General features: G+C 36.8%; 1 protein-coding gene across 3 annotated transcripts in view; it reads right to left on the bottom strand.

Moving 5' to 3' along the window:
* The window catches only part of LOC107670040 (peptidyl-glycine alpha-amidating monooxygenase B-like), a 60,683-nt gene that overhangs the window by 49,051 nt on the left and 5,560 nt on the right, over positions 1-6,072 (bottom strand). Inside the window, exon 1 of one of the 3 annotated variants that reach the window (XM_016462515.1) lies at positions 2,890-2,964. The exons of the other annotated variants lie outside the window; for them this stretch is intronic. The gene's annotated coding sequence lies outside the window, so the exon portion shown is untranslated. Of the gene's footprint in view, positions 1-2,889; positions 2,965-6,072 lie in introns of those variants that run through there. 3 annotated transcript variants of the gene reach the window in all.

Here is a 6,072-nt window from a genome sequence, read left to right on the forward strand (position 1 = left end):
TAGACCAATCACGATAAACTGGGCAATCTGACCAATCAGAGCAGAGTAGGCTCAGGGAAAGGAGGGGTTTAGAGAGACTGAATCTTTGAACTGCTTCGAACGAATCGTTTGAGAATCACTGGAAAATGAGGTGATATTAAACTAATATTTTGAGAAAACAAAAGCGTTTTTTGACCTTGCATGCATGTAATCTTATTGTAGGAGACTCCCAAAACTTATATTCAAAACTTAATATTAGGAACCGTAAAAATGGCATTATAGGGGCACTTTAATGTTTCCACAAATCCCAAATAGACACAAATACTTAGATATATTCAAAACTTAATATTAGGAACCGTAAAAATGGCATAATAGGGGCACTTTAATGTTTCCACAAATCCCAAATAGACACAAATACTTAGAAATTCAGCATAACGTCACATAACTATTTTCCAGAGACACAAAATTAGATCAATTAACCTCAAAAGTGCTTTGCTTTGACTGACTAAATCTTACAGATGTTAATATTCAGATGAAATTAAAAAATGAAAAGAATAGCATATCCACTCATTAAATGTGTTGAGATGTGATTTTGTGCCATATATGGTCAAGAGAAAACCTCTTAGCCTACTTGTTGAAACAATATTAAACAATAAGGAATGATACAGCATGCTATATTGTGAATATAGTCACAGCTAAAGGCCGGTCGAACAGAGAAATTCTGCAAAAGTCAGTCTGTTTCAAGATGTTTATATCCACTTTTAGGGATTGACAACCGTATTTTATAACAGGTGTGACTCTCAAACAGTCCGGTTCACACAGCATTCACATCGAGACTGTATGAATGAGTAACTAATGTCAATCCACTTTCTAGTGTTTTTTTTTTCTTCTTTTTTTGTATCACCCTGACTTAAAAAAGTCTGTTTGATAAGGTGTCAATAAAAGTACACAGCAGTCTTCTATACGTTGATGTGAACTTTTTAAAACACTGTATTTCCAAGTTGTATCAAATGCATTTTCTAAGTCAAAGAAAACAGCACTCACATGTTCCTAAGCATCATTTATGTAACTTTCAAGAATAATGATGTGATCTATAGAGCTACTTCCTTTCCTAAAACCACAGGAAGCATCACTTATAAGAGAACTGGACTCCATTATACATACAAGTCCTTCATTCACCATGATTTTACATATACACAACTCATCAAGACTATGGGAAAATAACTGGAAGGTTCATTGTGATCTTTCCCTGCTTTTTAAATATGAATTATTTGCACTTCTTTTCAAAAAATTTTCAAGGCAAATACAAGATGACAGTATAAGGTGAATTCTTTAAAAACTGACTATGGATGTTGTCTGGACCTGTTTATGACCTGTTTATGGCTGCCATAGCTCTTCCGTGATGAAAGGTTAAAAATTCTTCTGCCGCCTGAACTGCTTGAAAAGCTTCCTTTTCCCCCTAAACATTTCAGCAAGTACATTAGCAATTTCCTGTTTTGTGGTTAATGTTTTATCTCCAAGATTAATAAGCTGAATTTGAGGGCCCATCATAACGCAAATCAGATTCCTTCTTCATTAAACCTTCTTCAATGCTGGATACAAATAAGGTGCATTCTTTAAAAACTGACTATGGATGTTGTCTGGACCTGTTTATGACCTGTTTATGGCTGCCATAGCTCTTCCATGATGAAAGGTTAAAAATTCTTCTGCCGCCTGAACTGCTTGAAAAGCTTCCTTTTCCCCCTAAACATTTCAGCAAGTACATTAGCAATTTCCTGTTTTGTGGTTAATGTTTTATCTCCAAGATTAATAAGCTGAATTTGAGGGCCCATCATAACGCAAATCAGATTCCTTCTTCATTAAACCTTCTTCAATGCTGGATACAAATTATCTCCAACTTTTAGCCTCATGAATTTATCTGTGTGCTTGTGCTAAGCTTATTTTGATTTAATGAGGTTGTCAGTTGTTCTAAAGAAATGCCTTTCTACTCTTTTTGGGTGTTTTTTTTTTTTTTGGCAGTTGCCTTTCAACTAGGCCAGACGATTGTGTTTAGTATTTGGCGATATTTTTGGAATAGCATCATATCTTCAGAAAAAGCATTAAATCTCTAAAGGTACAAGTCTGCTTTTTTAAAACGCCATGTACACTAGGCCCTTCTCCTCTTCCTTTTAAATTAGAATAAGTGGAAATTAATCATTTGCACACAAACTCTTCATTAAGCTACTTTACACTATTTAAGCCTATTCTATTGGTTGGGCTATTAATAAAGGAACAGTTGTTTTTACAAATGTTTAATTAATAATGTTCAATGTAAAAAGAGATTAAAAAAATACATTAGTACATTTGTTTTCAGTCATCACAAACTGATCCCAACTTCCTTTTTATAACATCAAAACAGAAACTGGAAATCAGTGCCATCACTAGGTCAGCATATCATTACCAGCATGAATCATCGTCCGCACATCATCCATACCTGTTATGAAATATAAACTGCAGCCTATAATGTCAAATAACTGTAAAGAACACCACTGTAATCCAGAGAAACATCTCACTTTTCATCAACCAGTGATGATGCTTACTTTCAGAGAAATCCATCCCAAACAGCCATTATTTGTTATGTGGATGGATCACGGATGGAGCGAGACAACTATCTAATGATCCCCTGCACTTTCTCAAACATACAACATTGATCATCCTGCAAATATCAATCTGCACATGACAGACAGAGTCTCTCAGAAGTCACAATAAATGATCACTGATGCAATAAATCCACTCAAACACTCTATATAGAGCAGCTCTTGCCACAAAGCATTCAATCTGCTAACACTAATACATCCACTGCATTAAACAGAGAGCACAACAGAGTCCATGAGAAGGAGAAAAGACAAACATTCATAACAGCCTGCCTACCTCACTCGCTTGTCACGTGAAGATCTCAAGCACAGCAGAAAATGAGAGATGAACTGCTGCTGCTTCAGCGCAGCCTGACTCATTGAAACAGAGAAGGAAGGAGGCGAGAGAGAGAGAGAGAGAGAGAGAGAGAGAGAGAGAGAGAGAAAGAGAGAGAGAGAGAGCCCAGCATGCTGGCTGACATCATCATCATCACACCCAAGACCTGAAGAGAAGGTAACTATGGCAACCGCTGCACACCCACAGGTTTTCACCTCAGTTACCATAGCTACGTTCCCCATGAGTCTCTCTCTCCTCATTGATCCATCAGTGTTCAAGCAGCCGTTAGCTTTCATACGCAGCTACACACCATCAAAACATTGCAGCTGCGCCCACGCAAGCAGCGTTTGGGTCGAACAAAATGAGAAAGAAACCACATTATAACATAAACTACTGATTTATGTTTGAATAAAAAAGCTAAACATTTTAAGTTTATTGCTTTAAATATATAGAAAATGCAAGTAGTAAATGTAGGGAGAATGACTCTGCTGACATCATTCACAATGCAATGCGGTAGAGGGCGGCTGCCGAGCTCTTTTGACGCAATATCCGTTTCCATGGTAACCGCAGCCTCTCTGATGGAGCTCTTTTCAGAACTCATGGGTACTGTAGTTCTTCGTTGGGAATTAGGTTATTACTTGTTTTATTATTTAAAATCACTCTCTTCAGCAGAAGCATACCTGTATATCACCACTTACATTCAGAGCTAAAGGTAGGACTGCATCGAAAACTATACATTTTCAATACAAGTCAATTTGCAAGCTCTTTTTTTTTTAAAGATGCATACAGTACAACCACATATTTAAATTCAATAGCAATACAGAACTGCAGGCTTTTATTACAGTATTTGTTGTATACTGTATTTGAATCTGTTTCTCCTAAAATCCCAGATATATGCTCATGTTTAACATTTACAGTTATATACAGAAATATGTTTTGTGTTGGTAAGTTGGCAGTGCGTAAACATGCACATGAAATTTATGAAATATTTATGATATTTGACATTTATTTTTCGCTTGTCCTGTTCAAACTGAAGATATAAAATTAAAGTATATTGTTTCTATTAACTGTTTTCATCCTGACCCATGTAAACAGTTAAAAAAAAAACTTTAAAAACACTCACTGTGCAACATCTCATGAAGAAGAAAAACCTAAAAGCATGTAACCATTCAATAAGTCACAAAAAAAAACAAAAAAAAACATGCCATCCAACGGGCCATGAAACACTAGATTTTCTGAGATTTTAACAGTAACATACAGTGGTGTGAAAAAGTGTTGGCCCCCTTCCTGATTTCTTATTTTTTTGGCATGTTTGTCACACTTTAATGTTTCAGATCATCAAACAAATTTAAATATTAGTCAAAGATAACACAAGTGAACACAACATGCAGTTTTTAAACAGGAAGGGGGCCAACACTTTTTCACACCACTGTATATGTCACAACATAGAAGACATTAGCATTTGTTCATTTTAAATTCAGGTTTAAAGGTTAGGTTGTGGTTAATTTGTTAATTTAATTTTTGTGCTATTTTCATCTTCTGTGTCAACAGGATGTGAAAGCAGTGTCACTTGCCTGTGACAGACACGTCAAACTGTGAGAGATTACAACGCAGTTGAGAGATGTGAGTTTGAGTGTTGCATGGCTTTCTCCACAGTCACTGTTTCTAAGCTATCCATCTATACTGTGGTCAAACGGCTTATTTGTGAATGTCACAAAAATTCAATTAAGAGAGAAAAAATAAGGAGATGTTTTTCTTTTTTTCATCCAACTGAAGTGTGATACTTATGGGAACTTGATGTTTTTTACCCTTGAAATAAAAATAAAAAAACTGATTGGATCAGGTGTTATTGTGTGGTCTCCTCTCTCCTCTGCAGTATACTATGACTATCTTTTTTTTTTTTTTGCTTAAAGCAATGGTTCTCAATTCCAGTCCTCGCGTACCACTGCTCTGCACATTTTGTATGTGTCTTTATGTGTGACTTTTGTTCTATTCGACCGTAAGTGCCCTGCGAAGTGGACATCACAGGATATTCCTCCATGACTCCAGCTCGAAGGGAGCATATGTGACCCTGGAGTACAAAACCAGTCTTAAGTCGCTGGGGTATAATTTGTAGCAATAGCCAAAAATACATTGTATGGGTCAAAATTATAGATTATGGAAAGCTTATTTATTCAGCTTGATGTATAAATCTCAATTCTGAGAAATTGACACATAAGACTGGTTTTGTGGTCCAGGGTCACATATATGTTTCATTTAAAGGGCATTAAATTGTGCAAGATGTGAATTTAAATTGTATTTATTTACAGATGTATATTATGTTACACTTCTCTAGTGAGTTTCATCTGTGTGTGAAGACGCTGCAGGCCGTGGCGTAGCTCAAATCCGTGAATGAATGTTCCGAAGTGAAGTAAACTTCAACAGATTTCCTGTGCTGAGGGAGTAGGGAGCAATGAACTCTGGGTGCGTCTCAATCAGCTCCCTAGCTCACGAGCTCGTGAATCAGTATATCGTGTACACGGATTCGGTCACTGGTAAGTTCCCTGGCTCACTGCACATTGGGACAGTGATTACTCAATTTCCAGTGACATGATATACGTACAACATCAACGGACAACATTGTAGAACGTCACCACTAGAATTAATCAACAACAGGCAGGACCAATCTCTTTTTTGATATTATTTTTGATTCTCTTTAAACATATTGTTCTTTTACATGTTCTTACAACATTTCAGCTGAATATCAGTTATAAATGTTACCTAGATGTGTTTATGTCCTGTCTAGCGATGTGTGTTTATGCTGAAATATACTAAAAAACGGTTTGTCTTTTCAAATATTCTATCGCGTATCATTATATTTATTCGCGTTGACTTGTGTGGTTTATGTTTCACGCTTCAGAAATGTGACGTAATTTCCGGTAAGGGAGCATAGTGAGCACCGATGCTCCCTGATTTTTGCGGTGCATTGTGGGATTTTTCAGGGAGCGAACTTTCCAGTGCACTGGAAGGATTTCGCGATTGAGACAGCCCTTAAAATGGCTGACTCCCTGATCAGTGCCCTGACTACTGAACAAGGGAACTGATTGAGGCACACACCCACTGTGAAGGGATCATGTCAATCGGAACACAGCTCATGCATGAAGC

This window comes from Sinocyclocheilus anshuiensis, unplaced genomic scaffold, assembly GCF_001515605.1.
Source record: "Sinocyclocheilus anshuiensis isolate Anshui unplaced genomic scaffold, SAMN03320099.WGS_v1.1 scaffold664, whole genome shotgun sequence".
Lineage (NCBI taxonomy): Eukaryota > Metazoa > Chordata > Actinopteri > Cypriniformes > Cyprinidae > Sinocyclocheilus > Sinocyclocheilus anshuiensis.